General features: G+C 42.8%; 1 long non-coding RNA gene across 1 annotated transcript in view; it reads left to right on the forward strand.

Annotated features, from left to right (window-relative positions):
• LOC112648555 (uncharacterized) overlaps window positions 1-27172 on the forward strand; it is a 48547-nt gene that overhangs the window by 560 nt on the left and 20815 nt on the right. The gene's annotated exons all lie outside the window — the stretch shown is intronic.

Genomic DNA, 27172 nt, shown 5'->3' on the forward strand with positions numbered 1-27172 from the left:
CGTGTGTGTGTGTGTGTGTGTGTGTGTGTGTGTGTGTGTCTCATGAATAAACAAAATCTTAAAAAAAAATAAGTTCTAAAAGCACAGTTAATATCTTATACAAAAAGCCTGTTGATCATGAATAGAAGTTCTACAAAATGGAAGTCAGCAGAAAGAACCATTAAAGCGCAAATAGAGCAATTAGGGACTGCCAGCCTGACTCTCCCTGTCACTCCACAGGACTCCTGCCCCTTTGCCAACTCTATGGCAGTTAGAGGAAGCTGACGTACGTTCTTGATTCTCTGGTGTAGTTTCAGGGAAGGGAGATATTCCAAACCACATTTCTATATCCAGAACAACACATAAGACATTAAGATAATGCTTGATTATTTAAAAAGTTAAGTCTACCCTGATATTTGCCCTTGAAATGATCATTGGGTTCTGACTTTATTATTGCCTCCTCACTTTGGTTTCTTGTAATATTCCCCCCCTCCCCTCACTTCTCCCCCTTGGTTACTTTACATAAATGCAATTTCATGATGAAAATTTGAAAATAATGTGGCAGTGGTTGATTGCCAGGGAAGGCAGTTGCCTCTGCCTTTCTTTTCTCAGACACATTAATAGAACACCTGTGAGCGGTTTCATTTTAAATAACCAGAGAGAAAGATGCATATGTAGAGAGATTGTTATAATGTCAGACATATAGTATAAAATTATCATACCATAGTTATATTAAAAACTGTATATAGTTTACATTTATATACATTTAATAGAGATGGTGCCTATTTTATTTAAAGATACAGTACTAGGAAAACACAGCAATATATTTTAGAAAATTGAATGTTAATTTTTAAAAAGCCCATAACTTCTGCACCAATGGGATACTTCAGAAAGTTAATTTTCTCCACAGACTGTGGTAATTTTAACAAGAATATCCTAATATGTCTCAGATGCTCAGGAACAACTTCCATGTATTGAAAATTGGGTTTGAAATAGGATTTTAGGCTGTCATTTTCATCAATGAGATTATATTTTGTGCATGTAGTCCCATTTTTAATAATTTCTAAATCTGAAATTAATAAAAAAAACTCCACTGAAAAAAATTTTTTTCAGCAAAAAGGCACTGTTTACCTTCCTCTAATTGCTTCACTCCAGAAAACCCCCTTAGGGTTTCATCTAGGCATTGCATTTTTTCAGTCTTATTGCTATTATTTTGTTAATATATTTTATAAAGGCAACAAAACTAAGTATATAGATTTGCCAAGGGCTAGAAGTTGCTTAGCAAGTTTTTCTGGAAAGTCATAGCTTGTTTCTAAAACCATCGTAATTATTCTTTGTGGGATATTGAGAGTTTGCTTTGCCTGCATCTGTTTATTAACAATTTGAACTTTTTACAATTAGATACCTATTTGGGGGGGTTGGATTGCGATCACTAGATTGCTAGGACAGTAGATGGATGTTCTCTGTTCCTGAATGTCAAGGTAGACATGCCTCCATGTCAGTCACAGCTACAAGTGAAACAAGGAATCATCGAAGGTAACGACCAGGCTCAAGGAAGAGAACATTTTTATAGGATTAGTTTCTCTGTCTTTACCATAACCTCTCACCTTTATTTCAGTGATGTATGTGAAATAAAGTGGCCAGCATAGAAGACCTATAAAATAGGTCTTCCTTCCTCTCTACTTCAAAATTGCTCTGATGATCTTCTCTCAGGACCGTTTAAGGTCTTCCCAGGTTCTGGGCATGCATACTATTAGATGCATCACCTAAAATCAAGTTAAAGTTGCTTATATACTATGTATGTATTTCATGCACCCATATCCCACATTAAGCCACATTTATTCACAATTATAGAAGACTTGATTTGAATTATGGCTGCTATTTGATAGAACAACTTTTGTAGATATTTAAGCATATATTATTTCTGCCTTTCACCTTTGTTTTCAAATTTTGGAGGTGTTCTTTGTTTTGTTTTTATTTTTGGGTCTCCAAAATTTTTGAAGTCATTGAGAAGCCTCTAGATCCTAGATATTGAGCCTAGAGGTCTTCCCTTCTGTCCTGTCTTAGAAGAAAAGTATCATTCCTACTAAGCAAAACTAGCCCCTTCTCTTACGCCTTCAATACTAGTTGTGGCACCCACCACCAGGCATTTAAAGAATGTCTACCATGTGGCCAAATGACTAGAAACACTGAGACTGAGACTGATAATGTAAACTGAGACTTCCTATAAGAAGTGCGAGAACAGGACTATCTTTTTTTTTTTTTAAGATTTTATTTATTCATGAGAGAGACACAGAGAGAGAGAGACAGAGAGACAGAGAGACAGAGAGAGAGGCAGAGACACAGGCAGAGGGAGAAGCAGGCTCCATGCAGGGAGCCTGACGTGGGACTCGATCCTGAGTCTCCAGGATCACACCCCGGGCTGCAGGTAGCGCTAAACAGCTGTGCCACTAGGGTTGCTCCAGGACTATCTTTTCTTAGGAAATGGCTTAGGGTGACTTCACAGAGGAGGCAACATTTACACTGAGCCTCATGGATGAATTGGAATTGGCTAGATGGAGGTGGGTGGGCATTCCAGACAACCCATATTGGCAAAAAACACAGCTTTCTCTAAGATCTTAGTCTATAAAATATCTGCACCGTCTTGATTTTCAAGCACACTAGAGATATGGGGACAATTTTATTTTCTTTCTACCTTTCAGACTATTCTTCTCTGGATACCATTTTACTGCAAACCCCATGAAATTAGATGCTGCCCTCAAGGGACTATTCTTGTCTCTTTTCTTTCTCTTTATGCTCTCCTTTAGTAATCTGAAACTTTCTCCAGACTATGAACCTCAGGTAGGACTCTCTGCTTCCCAATCTCCAGAACCAAAATTTGTTCCAAATAAAGAGATTTTGTTTTTTTGTTTTGTTTTGTTTTGTTTTTCATTTGCATTGTGGCTATCTCCATGCATCCCAAATTAGGTATATCATTTCTTCCAGAAAAGTCTGCCCTTTGTTCTGTGTTCCTTATTCAGATTACTATGAGATTTTCTTAGGCATTTAGATCTAAAATTCTGAGTCATCTTTGACCCCCTTCCTCCTTGGCCCACCACAATCCAACCAGTTAATTGTTCTTTGGCTAACTCCCCTTGGTCTTTTATTCCCTTCCCATCCTACTCCCTCCCCACTAGTTGATTATTGATTCTCCTCTCACCTAGATTATCACCTAGCCTCCTAAATGGTGTCTCTGAATCTATTCCCACTAGCACAGGCTACATACCTAAGTTACAAAGTGCACATTTCTGATCACATCTCTCTTCTACTAAGGATGTTAAGGACATCCACTATATAACAAGATTTGAAATGCTCAGGTCATATTTAAGGTCTCTATTATATACCTTTCCAATGTTAAATAAAATATTCATTTTTATATATTCTTTGCTCCATCAAAACAGACCGTTTGCTGCTTCCCACAGGCACAAAGAAATTTTTGATCTCCATCTTTTGGTCTAGAAACCTTGCATCCCCCAATTCGAACTCTGATTTTTCCTTTAAGACTCCACCAGACAGCTACCTCTTTCATAGAGCTTCTCCTTATACTATGCTGTCCTTCCCGTTATTTATTTCCCCTCTCCTCCAAGCCTACATTATATTAGTAGGGAGTTCTCAGTGTTTTGAATTTATGCTTAATTTTTTAATTAACAAACTTCACTGTATTTTTCTGTTTATAATCCTACAACATTTTACTCATAACTATTAGGGCAATTATTGCACTCTGCATTGATTCTGGAGACAGTCTTCTATAAATATCTGGTGGATGAATGAGTATAGCCTTTATAGATTTTTTTCCTCTCTAACAAGTCTGCCTTCACATCTCTAAGTCAATTGAAAGAATATTATACAGGTAGCGAATTTATGTATACTTGCAACAAGTTATTTTAAAGGATAATTTGAAAGGGTGCTTATTTCTGGTATGGAATTTCAGTTTTTTATATATGATGATAAAAGAGAAATTAAACTGGTGATTGGATATTTTGTGATATCCTCTTACAGAATATTTGAGTTAAAATTTTCTATAATAGGGGCACCTGGGTGGCTCAGTCAATTAAGCGTCTGCCTTCGGCTCAGGTCATGATCTCAGGGTCCTGGGACTGAACCCCACATCAGGCTCTCTGCTCAGTAGGGAGTCTGCTTCTCCCTCTCCCTCTGCCTGCCTCTGCTGTCTTGCTCTCTCTCTCTCTCAAATAAATAAATAAAATTTTTAAAAAATAAAATAAAATTTTGTGTAATGTAAAAGGGAACAAGTCAAGGGAAATTGGCGACAATCATAATGATAATAAATAACTTATTTACCAAAAACCAAATATGGGCTACATACTGGTCCATATATATATATATATATATTATTATATACTTCCATATATATATATATACATGTATATACATAATTTCTATCCCTTACATTTTACATATTTTTAAATTGAAGCTCAGAGAAATAAACTTTAATTGTCTAAGAACTCAAGATTACTATTTAAAATCCACAGTTAGGTCTTATTCTTTGGATCATAATCTACTCCTCATAATATTTCTAGTTACTTAAACATCATACACTTCCAGATACCTCGCCTTTTCTCTAGTAAACCCTATTCCATTTTTGGTCAACCTACAGTTTGCCTCTCCTGTATTAGGGTGAAGTCAGTTTCTCCTGACTTGCATTTGTGTTGTGGTTGTTCCCAAAGGCCTGAAAATATGAAGTTATCAGTGTATGAACAGTCAGAGCTGTTCCTCATGGTGGTTCACCGTATGATACAATTTAGCATTACCTGTGTCTGAAAGTAATGTGTATTTTCCCACAGATCTAGGCACCAGACACAACTGTTTCTTCAATATTGTCATAATATTGTCTAAAATATTAAATCTAAGAAAGTTGGCCATTGTAAAAAAAAAAAAAAAAAAGTTGTACTGATCTGTTGCAACAGTGGAAACTCCCACCATTGGGTCCACTTGGAGTTATGGAAGTTCACTATTATGTTACAAGAGCTTATTGAAACAAGTCCCGCAGTGGTAGTGAGAGTAATGAGCATTGGCTTCAAATCTGGGCTCTACTGCTTTAGAGCTCTGTGTCTGCCTCAGTTTCCCTATTTCTGTTATGAGTGGGAAAGGGGACAGGAGGGGAGATAATGCCATGTTAAAGAGCGGTATGAGGATTGGGAAAATCTGTAAATCTGGTGGAGCTGAAGCATTCAACAGATGGTAGTCATTACTGTTATTGGTCTCGCAGGACATTCCAACTCCCTAGCAGAAGGAAGGGTCCTGTATCAGTTTCCTGTGGCAGCTATAACAAATTACCATAGACTAGGTGGTTTAAAACAACACAACTTATTCTCTCACAGCTCTGGAGGCCAGAGTCCAAAAACAAGGTGTTGACAGGGCCATGCTACCTCCGGATGCCTTAGGGGAAATTCATTCTTCGCTCATCCAGCTTCTGGTAGCTACTGGCATTTTTTTACTTATGGCCACATCACTCCAATCCCTGCCCCTTTGGTCACATTTTCTCCTCCTCTTCTGTCTGTGTAATCTTCTTCTGCCTTCCCCTTGGTAGGATACTTGTCATTAGGTTTAGGGCCTACCTGGATAACCCAGAATGATCTCATCTCAGCTTCTTTAACTTAATTACATCTATAAAGATCCTTTTTCTGAGTAAGATGGCATTTGTAGCATTCACTAGTTCTAGGGATTAGGACACGAACATATCTGTAGGGCCACCATTCCATGCACTACAGGTCCTGAAGGAGTGGATAAGGTACTTGGCTTATTTTCTTTTGGCAGGTGAAATATGCATGGGGCACAGAATGCTTCCTGAGAAGGGTGCTACTGCTGACAGCCAGGCAGCAGCAGAAGAGGCTGAAACAGCTTCTCATAGGGGAGGAGAAGGCACCCATGGAAGCAGCGTAGAACAATGGGAGCTGGAGGAGGCCCAGACATGGGGAAAGCTAGCTCCAGGTGGAGTCTTGTCCCCAACTTACAGTATAGCAGAGGGCAGGACACTTCTCTGTGTGCCTCCCATTGCCTCATATTTAAAATGAAAGAATATCAGACCAGATCAGAGATTTTAAATAGAATACATATAGGTTGAATACAGTCGTGTCTTTTAAAACTCTGAATAGTTAAAAATAATTGACAGACAGCATGTAAAAATTAGTATAGCTTCTTTTAAAAATCAGCCATGGCAGCGATAAGGCATTCAGTCTTCTTTAGCCCCAGTGAGTTGTAGGAAGTGTGGCCCTACCATTAGAATGAGCCATCTGGCTTGCCACCTCTCCCACCACACTCTAGTGGCTTCTGACACTGACACTGAGTGCAAGTGGCCCTTTATCATCTTCTCACACTGCAAATTTCCTGATGGTACAAAAATATTTGTCTTTATTCATGTTTCCATCAATGGTGAGATCCAGATGGTTTCTTCTATACCTGGCTGGATGCACTTACTTATATGGCCTGCCTGGGCCCCCTACAATTTGCTTTTGTGATGGCTGAGTCAGAAGACTGAGATCACTGCTCATTTCTATGACACTAATGATCCAGAGGCCAGAAGGAAAGGCTAGGGGTGCCAGACAATGACCTGACCTCTGACTGCAAGCAAGCCCTCCAGGCTCTTCCAGGCACCAATCCACCTTCTTCTGGGACCTGTTCACAGGGATACTTCACAACTCATAGGATGAGGTTCTTGCCTCCCCCCGCCTCAGTGCTCCTTGTAACCAGATCCCTGCACCTGTGTTCTCAGTCCTCAGATTTCTCTTCCTCGTCTTTCTACACACTTCCATGACTCCTGCTGCAAGACTTTTAGCCTTCAGGTCCTGCCAATGAGCACCCTTGCTGTAGCTTTTTGGGAAACTACTACAGTGGCTTCTCCTTCATCTGGACTTTACTGTGCTCTCCTGCACAATTCATTGTTTAGTTCTGCAAAGCATTTTTAGAGTCTTGTTTGCAATGAGAGAGAACTAGAGAAACAAAGCAGCATATTGTCTTCAATCTGGTCCCTCTCATAAGGGGGCTAGTTAATTTTTAAAATTGTAATCCTCCAGTAATGGACCATCTGAAAAGACAGTCACACTCTCAGTTGGAGCCTCCTGTGACTTCAGAAGGACTCCTGTGCCCTGCTGTCACAGCTGAGCCTGCTTGGCCACCTTTCAGAGAAGCTGCCTCCTCCTCCACTCTCCCCCCACCCCCCATTCCTCCCACCCCCGTCTCAAAGTTTCCCTGTTACCCTCCCTTTCTGGGGGTCCCTGACTGAAGTGGGAGAGTGATGCCATCTCACCTGCCCCCATCCCTAACAAAGTTTTTTAAACTACCAGGAGCTACCAGCTTGCCTGGAAGGCTGGTTCCAATGACAGTGTCAGGTGAATAAACTAAGCATGGAGAGGGGCATAGTCTCCCATAAGCAGAAGAAACCATTGCTTTGATTTTTATTTCTATTTATCTTTGGTATTTCCAAACTTCTTTAACAGGTATCAAGCTAAGAAAGTTTTAGACACTACAAAAACTACAGGTGAGCTTTCTCTCTTTTGGATCTTTAAGTTACATCTTGTTCAAGTCAGCAAACAGCTGGGGTGTCTCCTTCGCGCCTTGGCTGTGCTTGTGTTTAGTTTGGAGGCAACAAAATGTGGCACTAGGGTTGACTTTATAGAAAGGGTACACAAGATGGGCAGGGAGAAAAACGAAGCTTGGAAAGCAGGACACAAGGAAAAATTTGGCAACACAGAGAGAAGGCAGATTGATGTTGAGGCAGGAAATGAAGATTGAGGCATGAAATAATGTTCCTGGTAGTTCGATCTGCAGGCGATAGCAGACCTAAAGCATTTGCAGACTCTGCAGACAGGAACTGTTTCTTGAAGACTCATGTGGTTCCCTCAACAGTGTGTACTCATTTCAAATCATGTCCTCTCAACCTCACTCCAATTTTCTCTCTTCTCTGGGTTAATGGTGCCACTCTTCGCCCAACTGTTCAAGCTGGAAACTCAGCTTCCTTCTGACTCCCACTCTCTTGTCACTCCCTTACCTTCTCCAGTCCCCAACTAAATCATTTCTAAGTGTTGAATCCACCCACTTCTCTCTTCCACTGTCCTGCCAGAACTATCCAGGACCTTCCTAACTCACCTCTGCCTCTAGTCTTTTCCCTTCTCAGCTCCCCTTCATTTTGCCATAACTGCCAGTTTGAGCCCATCTGCCTGAAATCTTAAGAAAAAAAACAAAATGAAAACAATAAGACCTCCAGAATCCTCCAGGACAAAAATCCCCAATCCTGAGCTGGCACACAGTTCTGATATTCTGGCCTTATCTCTTCTATCCTTTGATCTATAGTCACAGTTTGGGGCATGCTAGATTTTGAACCGTCCTGAGCATGCCACACTGTTTATTCATCAGCACCTTTATACTGTGCATGCCCTGTCCTGGAGCGCCCCTTCCTTTGTGCATGCACATTCTAGTAGCATTTATGCCTGGCAAACTCAACTCATTCCTAAAGACCCACTCAAACACCCCTCTCTCTGTGATGCCTCCCATAAGTTGCTTGCTACTTAGCTCAATACAGGGCACCCCTGCACCAGCTTTCTTCTCACATCACTATACAGCAAGCTCCCACATCAGATGCATGAATTTCTGGTCCTTAATTAACTGTGCTCTAAACAGTTTCATACAACTCTGATTCTAACACCCACCTAAAGAAACTAAAGGAACCTAAAGGAACTAAAGAAAGAGTAGAAGTGTCATTTATTTTCTTCTCTCTAGCCTTTAACAGTGGGTCCAGAGCATTATTAGACATTCATCAAATTTACTTGTACACTGAACAGATACTTCCAAATCATCTACTATGCATTAGGCATTATTAACAGTAGTGGAGATGTAGCAGCCAAAGACTGTGGACAAAACTCTGCCCTCATGGAGCGTACATTGTGGCTGGGGAGCCAGAAGGAGAATAAGATAAATGGTAAAAACGTTTCACTAGGAGATTCCAAGGAGAAAACTGAATCCCACCCAAAGGAAGAGTCTAAAAGAAATGTCTGTTGAATGATTGAGCCGTTCTTTCTCCTTAGTTGGGGATTTTATAAAATTCCAGAGTGAGGGAAAGGAGGGATACACTTGAGATGAATAAATATGAGAGAAAGCAAGAAATCTAGATACCACATGTTAACTTTTAAAAAATAGGTTTTGACCATCCACTGGGTTAATCCCCTCTAAGGATTAAGAAGAACCTATGGTCTATGAGCGATAGGGTCTGAACAGATGTTTATCTGTATAAAAGAAATGATTTTACAAACTGACTTCAATGTCACATTCTTGTAGCTTCTATCTGAATATTAACACCCAAGGTCTGTGCATTGCTTTCCATCTCTGGGACGACAGGCATTTTTTTGGCTCTGCTCCTTTCACACAAACCCATGGAACCCTCTTATCACAAGGCTGCTTATCGCCCTCCTTCCCTTCTCACCAATAATTGGTGGTAAAGATATAATGTCACTCCAGCAACCTGTCTGATGTCATGGTCCTTCCCAGCCCCATACTCTCTCACACACACATAACCTCACTCCCCCCCCCACACACACACACATATTCATACACACTGTCACAACCATATACTCTAACACACACATTCACACACTCACACAAAATCTCTTACACTGACCCTCAAATGTGCCCTCACATACTCAAATCCACACACACTTTCACTTACACTCACACATAATCTCTTACCTCCTCACACACTTGCATACTCACACACCCTCACACATACTCTCACAAACCCATACATACACTTACATTCACTTTTACACCCTTACATCCTCACACACTCTAACACATTTCCACACACTCACAATGATCACACACTGTCACACACTCACATCCACCCTCACATTCTTGCACACCTTCATGTACACTCTCACACACTGAAATTCCTGTAATAGAGCTTCAGATGCTTTGCAACTTGAAATTAGCCCTTGAAGAAGGTCCTCTGAAGGAGTCACTTTACATAATCAGCCATTGATAACCTTTTCCTACTCTCAAGTATTCACCTTGTAGTAAGGACTGAACTCAGATCACAAGTCAATTTTCATGAAGCCATCTTCAGGCTCTTTCTGCTAGCTCTGCCCGGTGAGAACTCTAGCCTTCCTCATCCAGATGTCCATGGGAAACATTACCCCTTTCTCATCTATGGCTGTCTGACCTAATCCACTGATCTCTTCTCTCATGGTGGCTCCCCTGTTAGTGCCCTTCTTCTAAGGAGAATAAATTCATATCATATGGAATTTCCACAACCTGTGATTGGAGGGCAGCTCTCCATCATGGCCTCATGAAGACTTCCAAGTGTGCCTTTGGTCTCTGACACAGGAATGGTTCTCTTCTCTTTGAGTGGTATACTTATTTCCAGGATCTCTCTTCATGCCCCTCCAAGAGGGTAAGAACTTAGTTGGTCTGGTAAGAGGGGCCCCACCTCGTATTTTCCAGTGAAGCTTCACTTCATTGGAAACATTATTGTCCAGTCAAGGAAGAAATGAAATTACTCTGAAGCCAGAAATTGAATTAATTAAAAACAATTACTGCTATCATCCCCAAGAATGAGATAGGGTTGTTAGGTAAGACTGTAATTTTTTCTCTGCTGGATGAAAGAAAGAATGTCCTTTTTTTATTCCCATTTTTGAGCTTCAATAAATAGAAAAGTAGCAGCACATTTCAGGAGAGGATTGGAAAATGAAAAAGAATGATAATTCATTATTCAGTAATCAATTCCTCCTGCAAAAGCAGCAGAGTTTGCAGAGAACATAGGGCTGTGAGGAAAGGCAAACCCAGCCCCCACCTAACTTGTACCTCTGGGGCGAATGTTCTCCACAGAGATCTTATTAAGAATAGAAAGACAGGGAACCAGCATGGGGTACCACTGTTCACAGCCTCTGTACCTTTGTACAGCACATTAACATGCAGAGTCATTGTTTTATGGGCCAGCACTCCCTTCTCTTCAAACTCTACTCTCAGATTAAGAAACTACCATATAATTATCTGCCTTAAGATTCCAGAATGGATCCCACTCCTCTGGGGCTTCTGAGTACAGAGAAAGATAAAACCTTTGCAAGAGGATGTACCCGTGAGGTAGCCTCTGTTTTTCAGTTTGCTCCTGCTCTGTGCACTTATGCTAGACAGAATGAAAGATGCTCCCTAAGATCCCCATTCTCAGGTGTGCACACATCTCCTCCTCCGTGTTCAAGCAAACACTAATGTAGGTGCTGCTGTAAAGGGATCTTGCAGATCTAATTAAGATCCCAAATCTGTCGACTCTAAGAGAAGGAGAGTGTCTTGGATAAGTCCGACCTAATCAGTGGAACCCTTAAAAGGGACTGTGCTCCTCCTAAAGAGCTTGGAGTGTGAGAGAGACTTAACACCAGGGAGACTGTTCATTGCTGGCTTTGGAGGTGGAGGGCCCAGAGTGGTGAGGAATGTGGGTGATGCCTAGGAGCTGAGGTCAGCCACTGGGTGATAACCAACAAGAAAACAGAGGCCTTAGTCCTACAACCACAACAAACTGAATTGTACTACAACTGTTACTTGAGCTTGAAAGAAGACCCTGAACTCCAGGTGAGAAAGTAGCCTGGTTGACACCTTGGCTTTAGCTTTGGGTGACTCTGAGCAGAGAAGCCAGCCACAGTGCACCGTGAGCTAATAAAACGGGTTTCTTTTAGGACACTGTGTTTGTGCTATGCAGTATGAGTAAACTAATACAGCTATCAGGGACCCCTACAGCACTCTGCTGGCATAGCTGAACCACTTACATGGTTTACTCTGCACGGCATTTGCAGGCATGCAGCTGTGCTCTGGCTCCCCTAGGCTGGAAGCCCCTCAAAGGCAGGGACTACACATGCCTCTCCTATAACAGGAAGTATTGTGCAGTAGATATGAGCACACTGAAATCAAATAGACCCTATGGGAATAGCTGTCCTACCAGCTATCTGGGGCAAATTCACCTCCCCTGAACCTCAGTTTTGCCATTTCTAAGATGAGGCTAATGACATCTGTCTCTTAGGATTGTGAGAATTAAATGAAACAATCCCTATAAAATACTTAATGCCATGCTCCCATGATATAAATGATCAATAAATTTATGGCACTGTTATTATTTGCTTTTAATCCATAAACATATTTGCAATAGCTACTTAGTTCCCTGCTAGGTGTTATACTAGGTTTGAGGGATACAATGACAACACCACTCTCTGGCCTTCAAGTATCTTACAATCAACTAGTCCCCATAGTGTCTTGGGTAGAATTCTGTCCATACAAGGAACTCATATCTTGGAGGTGACTAGCATTAGGGAGTGGTCTGTGAGTGGATCTAGGGCATGCCTAGAGTCACTCAAGTGGCACCACAGAAGAATCCAGGTACTTTTTTTTATAATTCCAGGTGCATCCTGGAAAATCATGCTATCAGAACAGAGCCAGTATGTCAATTCTCAAAGTTTTTTGGTAATATAAATCTCCTGAAGGGCCTTATGACAATATAGATCCAGGGCCTCACTCAAGACAGAGGAGGTGCCTGGTCTCTATTCCATAGGCACCCCACACACCGATCCTATTTCAGTAATCGATTGCCATGTAACAAACTACTCTGAAACTTACAGGCTCAAAATAACAATCATTTTATTATTTGTTTGTATTTTGTGAATCAGGAATTTAAGCAGGGCTTGACTGAAAAATTCTTTTCTCTGCAGTGCTGAGGTCACTTAGTGATATTCAGTTAGGAGATGAGCCAGTCTGAAGATCCCACAATGGCTTTGCTTCACATGTCTGTCACCTTTCTAGAGATGCAACTCGAGGTTCCCAGAGAGATTGTCCAAAAAAGACCAATTTCTCAAGATCTGGAACCCAACGCTGGCTTAGTATACCACCCCCAGTATTCTACTGGACAAAGCAGTCACAAAGCCTACCCAGAATCGAGGGGTCAGGCCACAGACGCACTTGTCAATGGGGAGAATGTAAAAAAAAAGTGTGGCCACATTTAATCCACCCCATAGCCTAAGCAGAGTTGGGAAACACTGTTTTACAGAATATTAAATGGCAAAGGCCTCCAATACAGACAGTTCTGGGTATTTTAGAACAGAAGTCAGCAAACTATTTCTGTAAAGGGCCAGATAGTAAATATTATGGTTGTGAGCCATGTATGATCTTTCACATATTCTTGTTTTGTTTATAATTACTTGAAAATGTGAAAATCAGTTTTAGCTTATAGGATATACAAAAACAGGCTGTAGGCCCTATATGGCCCATGGGCTACAATTGGCACACTTCTATTCTAGAATAACTTTCCATCGCACTGAGTCTGGCTGAACTTGAGTATAGTGACACCTTCTACCCATTGTGTCCCCTGAGTAGCAGTAATTTAGAAAATCTTAGATTGGGAATCACCTGCTCCAATCCACCCATTCTGAAGATGTGGAAACTTAGGTCCGGAATGGTTCAGAGACAAGGCACAGCCATGGTTTATTAATAGTAGACCCCCAGAGTCTCCTTGGCCTCCTTTCTACTAATCCAGTGCTCTTCGCATTGCATCAGACTGTGTCTCAATTGCTGTTTTTCTAGTCAGCAGAAATAACAGAGATTTAGCGTAAGGATTGGACATAGCAGCAATGAAATATGCTTGCACCCTAGGACCTTGGAGCATGTAGGCCCCTGGCTGTAGTCCAGGTTACAAGTGGAGGCCAATCTTGGCGGCAATGCTGCTTGGCCTGTCTCTGGCTCCTGACTGGAAAACCAGAGTGCAATCTGTCACTCCTGTCAGGATGGATCATTGGTGTGGTAAGGATGCAGAACACATAAGAAAGAGAATATGGAGAGGTTACACATGGATCTGCAAGAGGTTGGCTGGAGTACCCATGCTTCCCACTGGAGAAAAGCAATCAGGGCTTTATGAATAACTTCTCACCTCCTTAGTGCGAGATGCTATTTACGGGAGATTCTCACTTTGCCAAGTTCCTCAAGAACTCTCCGATTTACTAGTAGTTGCCTGCATGCACACCATACTTCCTCCTGTCTCTGTGTTTGCTGTCTCTTCTGTCTGAGAGGCTTGCAGCCCTATATGCTTTTTGGGAAAACTTCAATATTATCTCCTTTGAAAAGGCTCCCCTGTCTCCTAGGAAGATTAAGACACTTGTTCTGGGCTCTCACTCCTTTCTTGTTTCATGTAAATGGTATAAATAATCTGACTCTAAGTCATCCAGTAAGCTTGACACAAATCATTTCTGGTATGCATCTGTTTTTTATAGGTATTATCTAACTGTGTTGTATTTTTTTCATGTCTGTTTCCTTATTCAGTTGGAAGTTCATTGATGGCAGGGATCATGCCTTTTGGCGGGGAGGAGGAGTCTCTCCAGCCCCTACTCTAAAGCCTAGCACAAAGTAGATCTTTAAATGAATGTTTGCTGAATAAAAGAATATGTGAATTTATGAAAGTGAGTCTATCCACAGTTAGTAGTAATATGTTCCTTCTGGGTTAGGGTGCTGGCCAACTCTGCCTGCATGGTAGTTCATGCCAATATTTTCTTCATTACCGGCTCTGAAGAGTTAGAATCAATTGAAATAGTTACCATGAAGAGCTTCTGAAGTGTTCTCCTTTGGGTCTTAAATGTCAGAATCACTTCTATGAAGAGTTGCTTAGGCATAATTTTGTTCAGGTGGCCTTGCAAGACCTCTCTTTCATGTTGTGGTGTGAGTATGTTCATCTTTCCCCCGCAACAGTCTAGACACTGGGCATCCAGGCTGATCATATGTTCTAGCTCTTTCTAAAGGAAAGCACACAAGGTCAACAGTTGACTTTTGCTAGCTTGGTTCATGAAACATTTGAGAACCTTTGCTTAACATATAACTCATACTTTAAAGGAACGTACTTAGAAACAGCTACTGAGGTCCTCTCAGATGTGTCTTATCAGTGCCTGATGCTCTTCTGTGATCATGGTTTTTGATTCAGAGTAACTAGACACTGGCTGATCATTATCCCTTTACACATATCAATTTTATTTTTTATATTGATTCTTGCCTTTTGCCCACATAATACAAGCTTTTATTAAGTCCGTCCTGACCTCTTTGCAATTGCAATGCAGAGTGGCAAGGCATTATTGTTTGCCCAACAGTTCTGGGAAACTCGACCAATTGTTTAATACTGATATGGATTCTAGGCCCCTGGAGGAATGAGTTCTCTGTGCAAAGGAAGAATGCTTTGCTTGTCTGCTTGCAGGGAAAAGGGATGTTGGGTGATTGGTACAGCCCTTCGCAGCTGCCCATCCCTGCAGTGATGCTGCTGTTGTTTTGCTGTGGTTAAAAATAACTAGTTGGAGGGACAATGATGGCTTGCAGTGATAGCAGACTATGTAGAGAGATTTAAAATGCTGTGGACATATTCAGACATTCACTAACTCTCAGGAACCACCCCTCGCTGATTTTTTTTTTTTTTTGTAGGTGTGGCTCACACAGCAGGGAGCATAGGTCACGGGGGAAGAACAATGCCAGAGCAGGGGCTAAGACTTTACATTTTCACTTACAACATGTACTTCTCTGTAGTGCTGTGGTTTTGCTTATTTTAGATCTATCTCTAATTCCCCCCACCCCACCACCGACAACCCTCAGAACCTGGAGGTGGAAGTGGAGATGCTTAGAATATGACATTAATGTAGCAGTGCAGTCGCATTTTGGCAAACCTCAGGGCCATAGAAACCCTTTCGGATGTTCAGCTACAGCTGGATCTCACATTCCAGTTGTGGACATATTACTTCCTGACTTTGAACCTCAGTGTCCCTCTCTGTAAATTGGGGGTAATATGACACTTTGGCCCCTTATATATCATCTAGCTCTGGTGAGTGCTTACAGCCTGCACAAGTCAGGGTTGGCCTGAGGCAAAATCGTACCCCAGATAATGTTCATATGTGGCACCCTTGGAGTCCCACTTCTAGTTCCAATGCTGTGCTCATTGGGTGGAAGACTTACAGAGATGCAGCCAACTTCCCAATGTCTCCCTTTTGCCTACAGCACGAAAATGCAGAGTGAATATCAAAGTGCACTCTGGGTCCCCCAGCAGGAAATCAGTACTGGGGGTGGGGTGGGTAGTAGTATCTATCCTTTGTGACACTCTGGCCAGGGGCTGAAGTGACTGACAATGGCCCCTTCCCCTCCACACATATTCTGGTTGTATTGTAGGGACATGTGGAAATATCACCCATGCTAAGGCACCAGTTACATTCCCTCCCAGCTCCTGAATGGGAACAAGGAGTTCTCGTCATCTGTAGATGAGCAGAAGCAGCTTCTTTGATGAGGGTGTCCACAAAGGCAAGTCCTCAGTGGCATTTTCCGGAGGAAATAAGAGAAATCTTCCCTCTGAAAACCACCACCACCATAAACAAAATACAGATTCCCTGTTACAGGGAGTATCTGGCCTCTGTATGGGAGGTGGGGCAGGCGGGTGGTGGGAGGTGCAGAGAGGAGAGAGAGAGGGGTGGGCCGGGGCAGAGGAGAAGGCAGGGCAGGGAGGGACTCACAGAGTCAGGGAATATCTGCCGTAAAACACTCTAAAGCATGAGCTGTGAACTACTGTCTGGGAGCCAGATCCAGTCTGTTGCCTGTTTTTGTACAGTCCACAAGCTACGAATGGTTTCTGCATATTTAAATGGCTGGGAAAAAAACCCAAAAGCAGAATAATATTTTGTGCCATGTGAAAATTATATGAATTTCAAATGTCAGTGTCCATAAATAAAGTTTTATTGGAACACAGCTATGCCGGTTGGTTATTGCCTGCCACTGCTTTCGCGCTTCAACGGCAGGGTTGAGCAGGTGCGACAGAGACCATATGGCCCCCAAAGCCAAAAAAAAAATTTACTATCTGCTCTTTTACCGGCAGATTTACTATCTGCTGACCCCTGCACTAGAGAGTGTCTTAAGCACTGGCCTGTCAATTCGATTTAGTAGTCTAAATTTCCCCAACAAGAAGCGCTTAGCAATTATTTGTTATTGTGTCTTTTCTGGTCAATCGAGGGCCACCACCGCAGAGGTAGGTGGAGAACAGCATTCCCTGTTCTCTCTCCAGAACGGCTCTGCCCTTCAGCCGCCTGCACAGCACTTTGCACGGCTCATGCTGCTCTTTTTGGAAGCCAGCCTGCCAGTGAAACTCAATGTACACGAGATTTTCATTTGAGCAATCACATGGGGACTACATCCAACTTTTTGAAATATCACAGAAAAAAAAGTTATATATGGAAATATGTGTGGAACGTGTTACAATGATTTCCATTTCTTACAAAGAATCTATAAGCACAGCACGGCCGTGTTTGAATAGTCAACTGTGTATTAATCACAGCGTGACATGTGATGTTATTAAGCTTCATCCCAATAGCGAATGCTCCTTATCATATGGTATAGATTGTCTTTGGCTAATAAATCACACTTGCAGCATATATTTTGCATCGCTGCAGTGAACACTGCTGTATTTGACACAGTTGTTGTACCTCGTGGAGCACATATTAGGTATTCACGGATTCATGTTTTCCCCAATGGCATTTTTTAATCCAGTTAATGTTTGCAGAATGGCTGTTGGACAAGAAACTAACATTACCCAGCCTAGAGTTGCCTTTATTCTCCCTACTTGCCACCAACTAGATCTTTCTTTAATTAGGTTCCTGTGTAAACTGGCCATTTTTGTAAATAGTTTTTTTTTTTTTCCAGTTTGCTTTACTTCTAAGTGACAAGCTGAATCTTCATGTATTCCCTAAGGAACTTGTTACATAATCCAGAGTTAGGTTTTTTAACTCAGGGGAATCTAGTTCAGTTAGAAGGACAAGAATATATTGAAAGAGAGACAGAGCAATAACATATTATAAAACTGCCTCGTGTGGGAGCCCCTGTGAGTGCAGGGCTGGGGCGGGTGGGGGGCGATGTTGATGTGGCCTCTGGGAGGTGGACAGAGATGAGCAGTTGGGAGGGCTGGGTTGGGAGAAGGGGGGGAACAGCAGAAATGTTTTTTTCTGGAACACTGTGAGACAGGAAGATGGGAGCAGGTTTAAGTTCAGAGGGACAAAATGGCAAGTGAATGTGTTTGGAAAGAATGTGGATGGAAAGCAGAAAGAGGCTGTGGCTACAGCTGTGATCTGAGAGTGAGCATGTGGTCCAGCGTGTGAATATACATCTCTCCTGCACGTTGTACTCCAAGGGAGCCATTGCACAAGGGAATGTGTGCAAGACAGTGGGTAGGGGTCAGAGAAAGAGCCTTTGAGAGAGAGCATTTCAGTGAAGGCAAGAGATGGAGTTGGGCTTGTGCGCATGTATTGTGTGGGTGTTGGGAAGGAGAGAAAATAGGACAGGGCAATGGACAAAGCATTAATTGCTTCCCGCCTATTTCTGTAACCTGACCATAAACACAGTTTCCCCATCAGGCTTTTTAATGGACCGCTGAGGTGAACGTGTGGCTCTGTGCCCTGTCAGGAGTGATGGTATTGAGGCGGACAGCCCTGGGGCTCTGCTTCCCCCCTGCAGTTCATCATGTCTGAATTAAAAAAAGAATTGTTTGGACAAGCCTGTTAAGTGAATGTTTTTCTAGCATTAGTGGGAGAGCTTAAGGAGCTCCCATTGGATGGAAACAGCATCTAACCACCTCGGGCAGTGCTGGGAGAGAAATTTATATAACAACGTGCACATAGCATCTTTCCTATGGTTCCTTGGCTTCCTTTATGCAGGTTGGTCTAAGGCATCTGTCCAGATTCCTGCCCTGGTTGAACATACCCAGTATCCGCCTCTTAAATTGTCCAAAAACCATACCAACCAGCAGCTGAGCTGTTTGCATGCTCAGCTTTGGTCTGTTTTAACAGGATTCTGAGCGAGCATGTGTTTACCTGTGTGTGTGTGTGTGTGTGTGTGTGTGTGCATGCACAAGGGTGTAGCACTGAAGAAAAAGGATTCCTGGTTATGGAAAACTTCCAAGCAGCCATTGCTATGGGAAAGAGTTTAAGCAAAATTCTCTGCAGGAGTTTTGTGCTTCTCTCTGTAGGAGCTACACCAAGCCACAGGAATCCCAGCTCCTGGGGTATTCTTAGTTATTCCATACCCCGGCTGTTTCCAGCAGAATGCACCAGGGGAAGCCAAAAAAAGTAAGAATTATCCAAGCTCATGTAATTTAGAAAGAAAAAGGTCTTAAATAGTTTGGGGTCTGTGTATTGGGAAGAGGAAGAAGAAGCTAATAGGGAAGGAGGTGAGCCAGCTGCTTCACTAAGGGGAAAGCGTGCTGGGGTTCTTTGGGCCTTGGAGCAGGTGCCCCTGATGCTGCCTGGCCTGGGACCTCTGCATACTTGAGCAGCAGAGAGGTCTGGAAAGAGAAGCTGCCACAGAGCCGGAGAGAAACCTACTCTGACAGTAGAGAAGGTGGGGCCGAAGAGGAGAGAAATCGTTGCTGTGGCTGAAAGCATTCCTGGGTTCTGCTTGCTCCATTAACTCTGCGGAGGGAGAGTCTCGGTCCCAGCCAGTGCAGGTGTGAACACTCAAGTCATCACTTGGAAAATTGGGCCCCGGAGGCAGGGGCTGCCAGCTGCTCAGTGATGGGCTTCGGTGCCTTCCAAGTCTGGGCTGTGCCCAGCATCCCTACCCCTGCTCCCCTTTCCCGGCAGTGTACTTGGCCCCCCGCCGCTGGCCCCCTCCCTCCAATCCTTTGCAGCTTCCCATGTAATTTGCTTGTAACAAGCCTCATAAAGTTTGATCGTGCTTGCTAGGACTGCAGACGGACGAGTGGAATGAGCTCATGTTTCTGGCAGTGGAGCACGAGGGTTAATGCGAGTCCCAGAGGAACTGCCTGCCCGGGCTTTTTCAGGAATGGGAGGCAATTTAACAACCTTCAGACTTTCAAAGTGTCAGGAAAGTAAAACCTGACATGCTCTTGGTAGGTTATATATCCCTGCTCTCTGAATTCTTATGGTTAGTCAGCAACCTTTTATAAGTCCAACCCCCTCTGTCCTCTGCCGCCATCTCCTGGGACCCTCACATCGTCATAAAACAAAACCTTTCATGTCACCTACTGCCCTTGAACCATTATGCCCATCCAGTGTCTATTTGGTCACTCTCCACCTCTCAACCTCCTCTACATGCCTCCCCACAGTGTTGCCACACTCCTCTGCTATCTTTCCCAGGACTCCTTTCCTCCTTCTCCCTCCTCCTCCTCCTCCTCCTTCTCCTCCTCCTCCTCCTCCTTCCCCCTTCCTCTCTATTCCTTTCTCTCTCTCATCCTCTGTACTTTTCTGAACCTCTGCCATATGGCTTATTGACTTGACATCTCACTGCTACTTGGACAAATGGACAGGTACCAGAGAGATTTCCCAAGGTAAACTAAAAGACTTTGCTCTTGATTTTTCCAATCTACCCAAGGCACCCAGGAACGGAACAGACCCGTTTAGAGCACCAGTATGCACAGCCACCATGTTAAACACCAGGGCTCTCTCCACTGTATACCTTGGAACCTGATACCGCAGCCATTGTTTTACTGATATTATCACCCAACGATCCTTCGCAAATAGGAATATTATTTAAAAAATGCATTTGCAAGCTTCTTAAATAACTCCCCATATAATATTCATTCAAATAAACACATGTCTTTTGAGTACCTTCTGTGTGTCAGTCATTATGTCAGTCATTGGGGATATCTGGTGTCTTTCATGGGACTTACAAAAATGGACAGCTCAGAATTTTTTTGTTTTGTTTTTGTTTTGGTTAGAGCTAATACCTTTTAGCAGAGCTTTTTGAACTTGGTTGTAAGTTGGAATCACTTGGGAAACTAAAATATACTGATGTCTGAGTCCCATTCCCAGAGGTTCTGATTTCATTTAAATAGGGTAGGGCCTGGGCTCAAGATTTTTAAAAGTTCCCCAAGTGATTCTAATACACAGTAAAGAACCACTGTCTAGAGCACTTTGTAAACTGTACTGTGTTCTGTTGTCTTCATGCTTGTTTGTGCACAAATGAACCTTGTTTCCTCCATGAAGCTGTAAACAGTTTGAATGTGCAACTGAGTCTCCTATATTGTCTGTATGGCCATAGGCTTAGCACTATGCTGAATGCACCATAAAGACACCTCAGCTGCTGGTTGGATTACTACAACTATTATAATACATTAGAGGGTAGCGTTTTGGTGGCAGAAAAGACCAGCAAAGAAGTTCCTAATCCTTCACCTACTGGCAGTGGGCTTGAGGCATTTTCTCCTAAAAACACCACATAACGAAATACCTCCCCTTTAAACTTCAAACAAGCTCCTTTACGTGTCCTCTCTCTCAATTCTCCCCACCTTTACCTCTTACAGGATTCTTTTCCCCAGCAGATTTCTCTCTGCATTTAAAATTTTCTATTTTCCAAACTGCAAACGGATGCCAAGTTGGCTTTCCAGAAACCCTCTCCTCTTTCCAGGGCTGAACCCTAGAAGCCAGGCTTTACTACCAGCACCGGGAGGCTCCAGGCCTTCTGCCCTTCTACTTTTGCCCATGCTGCAGACAAAGGGCCTCCATGTCATGGAAGCACAGTTGTGAGCAGACCTCAAAGCCTTCAAAGGCAGGTGGCCAAGCCAGTTGCTCCCACACTGTGTGAGCACTCTCCAGAATGACCTTTCACAGTTCTTTCCTGGCAATATCGGCTCTTTCTAGCAAGCACCTCAAAACTCTTCCAGCCTGTACTCATTACCCAGTTCCAAAGCCACTTCCATATTTTTAAGTATTTGTTATGGCACCCCATAATCAGTACTAATTTCTATTTTAGTCTGCTTGGGCAGCTATAACAGGATACCACAGCCTGAGTGGCTTAAACAATGGACATTTATTTCTTATAATTCTGAGGCTGGAAAGTCTGAGATCAAAGTGCTAGCTGATTCTGTTTGCTGAGGACTCTCTGATGGATGGGCTGCCTTCTCTCTGTATCCTCACATGGTAAAGAAAGATCTTGTGTCTCCTCTTCTTTTGTAAGGGTACAAATCCCATCATGAGGGCTCCATTGCTATGTCCTAATCTAACCCTAATATATCTTACCATCAATACTATCACACTGGGGGCCAGAGTTTCAACATAGAATGTTGGGGGGGCACAAATATTCTGTATGGGGGGGTGGGGGATTAGAGTATTTAGCTCAGATAAACTGAGAAGATCATCTGTTAGCAGTGTTCCTCACCCCAAATATCTCTTAGATCTAGGAAAATGTAAAGTACGAGAGCTCCATCTCCCAAAAATGTGGAATATTGAGAGAGAGAGAGAGAGAGAGAGGACGGTGGGATTTTCACTTATAAGAAGCTGCTGGAAGGATTCATTCATTCATTCATTCAATTAATCAGTCAGTCGGTTAACATTTACTGAGTTCTTTTGAACAAATGCTAGTTCTGGGAACAGAGATGAATATGCATATACTACTTTTTAAAGGAACTCCCACTTTATTTTTAAGATTTTATTTATTTATGAGATTACACAGAGAGGAGAGAGAGAGAGGCAGAGACACAGGCAAAGGGAGAAGCAGGCTCCACTCAGGGAACCTGACATGGGACTCCATTGCGGGTCTCCAGGATCTCGCGCTGGGCCGAAGGCAGGCACTAAACCACTGAGCCACCCGGGCTGCCCGGAACTCCCAGTTTAATGGGGAAAAAACATGCATATGAGCAAACACAGCTGTGAGTGAAGCGTGATGGCAGAGCACCCAGGAGAGGTTCTCATGCACTTCGAGGACTGGGAAGTGGGGTGATCAGGGAGGACTTCCAGGAGAAAGTGAGGTGGAAGTTTAGATGTAAAAGAAAAGGAAGATTGGCCAAGTGGGTGGGTGCAGGGGAGGCCGAAGGTGTCTTACGTGAGCACCCAGAACCACATTGGATGAACCCGTGGCAGAGGGGTGGGGTGGGCAAGACGGAGGGGCCTCAGGTGTTACTCTGGGGAGTGTGAGCCCAGACTCTGAGAAGTGACTGGCCAGCCTGTGCCTCGAGGTGTCTTCTATCACTCACTCAACATTCAGGATACGGTGGTGGTTTCAGAACACCTGCCCAGGTACTCAGTTGATTCTCAAAGCTCCTACCTTCTACAAACACACTGTCAGGTTGAATTTGCAAGGACATCCACCCCCCCTCCCCTTTGTGTAGAGCTTGTTTGCAATGAAAGAAAATAGTAGGCAATTTCTAGTTGTGGGTTATATTCTCTTTGAGAACTGCAACCAACATTTTTTTAAACAAGGTCTTCCCTCCAAAAAAAAGAAAACCTGAAGGCACTTGCTCTCTATTGATATTAGAGATTTTTATGGACAAAATGTTCCATAGCTTTATTTCTTAAAGTCCCACCCAAATCATGGGTCAGTTGTCCTCCCACATGACACTGCAGCTTCCGCAAGCCATGCCTTCCCCAAGTCCCTTCTGAGGAGGATGAGTGCCAAAAATATTCCAGACCCGAGGCCAGAAAAGACCCCATGAATATACCTTTGTTAGCTTTTTTAGCATCATTACAGGAGCCTCTGGAAATTCCATGTGTTCTGTTTGCTGAAGGGTCTTGAGTGCTCAATAAAGCTGAGTTTGCAGAAACCCCAGGGAATTTTGTGTCCCTTGCCACAGACCCAGGTATAGGCACTGCTGTCTCATTTCTGGATATATAGTTTAATGAGAACTCTGATTAGCTTTCAGAGAAAGTAAAAAACTTATTTCTGTTCATCCTGGGTAATCTTTCTACTAACCTGGTTTTTGCCAAATACAATGGACCTGTCAGCGTCTGTCACAAGTCATTTCCCATTGTAGGAGAAGGAGGAAGAGAGGTAGGAAGAACCAGGCTCCTTTAAGGAAGCAGGGACTTACAAGTTTTTTCTTCATGACGGCCAAGGAGGCAGGTTAGAGGATCCTTATTTCACATATGAGGCTATAGAAACTCAGGTTATTTGAATAATTTGCCCAGGATCACAGAGGTGGGAAGAAGCAGAAGTGGCTTCAATAGGTCTGCACACAGGGCAGCCTCCTCATTAATATCTGTGGATTTGAGAGCCCATGTGCAAAATTAGCTGGGAGAAGAGGCGGCCTTCTCTGATTAATTTGGGAGAGTGATTAATGAGGAATGTAAAATTTGATAAAAAGAATATGCCATCAGATTTGTAAAGTGCTTTTCTACCTTACAAAACCTTCTGCAGTATCTCTTCAGGATAGAAGGACCGAGTGAAATATGGAGTTTCAGGCAAGGAAGCTACTGCTCAACAGGGTCACTTGATGACTTAGCAGTGGATTCCAGGGTAGGGGTGGGGGAGTGCGGGCTCGTGGCACCTAAGTCAGAGGCCTTAACACTACATCTGTGCACCTCATTCATATGCTTCCAAATCAAAACAGATTTTCAGATGCCACCCCAAATCCACCGTATGACCATTTCTGGAAAGGGGTCACGGGATCCATATTTTAAACTCTCAGATGATTTTTCCTGACACTAGAAAGTTTGTGAACACTTGTACTAAAATTTTCAGTTACTAGACTTTGTGAGTCAGAAGACCTGGTCCCTCCCTTGCACTGAGGTAAAACTTCTAGTCTATTGATCTCTTTTAATCTAAAAAACTGTTCTAGAAGGGAGACAAGAAAATACCCTACGTTCTCTCTCATTTTTAATAAGCCTCACTGTTAGCTAGTTCTTCCTTGGATCTAACTATAGCTTTTCTTTATTCAGTTTTTCCCCCTTTCTCATCATTAGGAATAGAGAACATTGGACGGCCATCCCTCGTGCAATGATGATCCCTATAATTGAAAGCAACTCATATGTCTTTCTTCAGAATCCTCTACCTCAGACTGAATGCTCTGTCCTTTTAGCATCAGAATTATGAAATATTTTTAGACTGAGGCAGTTCTGAGTTATGGACCCTAAGGAGAGCATCACAGAGAAGCTGCAAAGATAGGCTTTTTCTAATGTGACATATTTTGAATAAATATTATTTAAGAATCCAACTGATATCACTTAAGAATGAAAACATACATTTTCAATTTCCTCTTGTTGCCCTACATTCTATCTATATTAAAAAAACCTAACCTAAAGTTATAAAGCATATAAAAATTGGAACAAAAATTTATTAAATCACTAATCGTAATGACAGACTATTTATGCAAATCAATAAAAGTGATCGAATTTCTCTTATCCGTTGCTAGTTAAGATTTATAACTTTCCATTATTTTGGGAAAGGTTGGTCAGATAAGCTCACATTTTTCCCACCTTTCTGTAGCTTTTTTTTTTTTCCTTATAAGAGGAAGTATCAGTAAAAGGCGCAGGCGGTTGGGTGAGGGGGAACACTGTCTTCCCCTGATGCTTGCCCCTCCCTCCCAACACCAAAAAAATCTGAAATTAGGTTTTTCCAAATCACTGGGGGGTAATTCCAGTTTGGACTTAAAAATATAATTCCTGTGTATATTTTCTCATAACACAAAAGATCATAGAAATGCCCTAGGGGAAGAAAAAACTGTTTGGGAGATATGACAAGGTCAACAGGAAAGAGCAGAGGTCTCCATACACAGTCAAGTCACTTTGACAAGATGCTCCTCTTCTAGCACGTGGCTAATGTTTGTGTCCACTTATTCTGTGACACTTCTGGTATCCTAGGGGGCTTGGGACTTTCTTGGCTAGATTGTATTCTAAAAAGTTTGTAGTAGGGCTAGATTCAATACCCAGTCAAATTCTGAATACTGAATCCAGTTAAAAAAAAAGAATAGGTAGCTACTGCTTATTTTCTTTTTGTTCTACCTTTTTGTTTTGCTTCTTAGAAAAATTTAAACATTTAGAAATAGCCAACTAAAAGATAAAATCGTCTGGAAAGGGGGCTCCTGGGTGACTCAGTGGTTGAGTGTCTGTCTTTGGCTCAGGTTGTGATCCCAGGGTCCTAGGATGGAGTCATGCATCAGACTCCTTGCAGGGAGCCTGCTTCTCCCTCTGCCTGTGTCTCTGCCTCTCTCTGTGGGTGTCTCTCATGAATAAATAAATAAAATCTTTAAAGAAAAATCGTTTGGAAAGGTGTTGTGGTCAGGGCACTCTTCCTGCATACCTCTACCAAACGACCTTCCCCTGGTAGAATTATTCAGCAAAAAGGCCTGGACAGCCCATGGAGGAGGAAGTACTGACATTAACACATGGGATTGGCATGCAGAGGAAGTGCCTGCCGGCAGGAAATATGTACAAACATGGTGCTTTATGACCCGTAGATGCCACTCTTCCCAACGCCAGCCAACTTTATCTGGAAAGACCACTCTGCCTGATGTCCTAAATGTCAGATACAAAAGAGCTTTTTTGTTCCTAAAGGATCATTTCCTTACTCAAGGCTTTTGGCTGCCAATGCATAAAATCTACAAAGAAAAACAACAAACCATGCCTGGGAAAGACATCACTGGCAACACCTTCCTGTGGCTCAGGGGATAGGGGCAGTAAAGGAAGACAAGACAGAGATAGCTAGCCCCTTTCTATCACAGCCAAAAAACAAATGTGGTTTGCAGATGCCTTGGACAGCAATGGCCATTTGGCTCAGAACTGCCTACATCCATTTCCCAGTCAACCCCACGTATACTCTGATGGAAATACTCAAATGCTCTCTTGCCCTATCCTGACCTGAGCACATATGTACTTAGAAAACTCTACACACACACATTCAGCTGAACAGGTTGGACATTCCACCCCCTACCATAGGAAACTTCTTGAAGGGAAGATGTTCAAATGTCCCTTCGACCCAGTAAGCCCTCTTGGAGAACCATGGTTATAATTTGTCTACAGGAAGAGATGGATAATTACAAAATGGTTTCTTCAAAATAAGACGTCACTATTCCACTGGGGTCTAGAATGCCAAATCAGATCAGGACAACACAGAGAGAGTCTTTGACTCCTTTACATTGTGAACTGATGTGGTGTTGGTATTATTTTGTGGTATCTCCTGCCTGCAGAAATGCAACATCTTGAATCTACACATGCACATTTCCTCACAGAAATGTACAGAAGAGGCTTTCCTGGAGGTTGTCCTGATAACAGTGTTTTCCATGGCTTCCTTGCTTCCCTTTTTTTGGTGCCCCTACTTTCCTGTCTTCCCCACCTTCTTTGTTGTTGCTCTCCAGGAGCTGACTCTCCCTCCTCATCCCTGACCTTTGTATGTTCCTAAGGAGATGCCTGTGGGGATCTGACTTTCCTCTTGTTTTTTCACCAGC

The sequence above is a fragment of the Canis lupus genome, chromosome 7, assembly GCF_003254725.2.
Source record: "Canis lupus dingo isolate Sandy chromosome 7, ASM325472v2, whole genome shotgun sequence".
Lineage (NCBI taxonomy): Eukaryota > Metazoa > Chordata > Mammalia > Carnivora > Canidae > Canis > Canis lupus.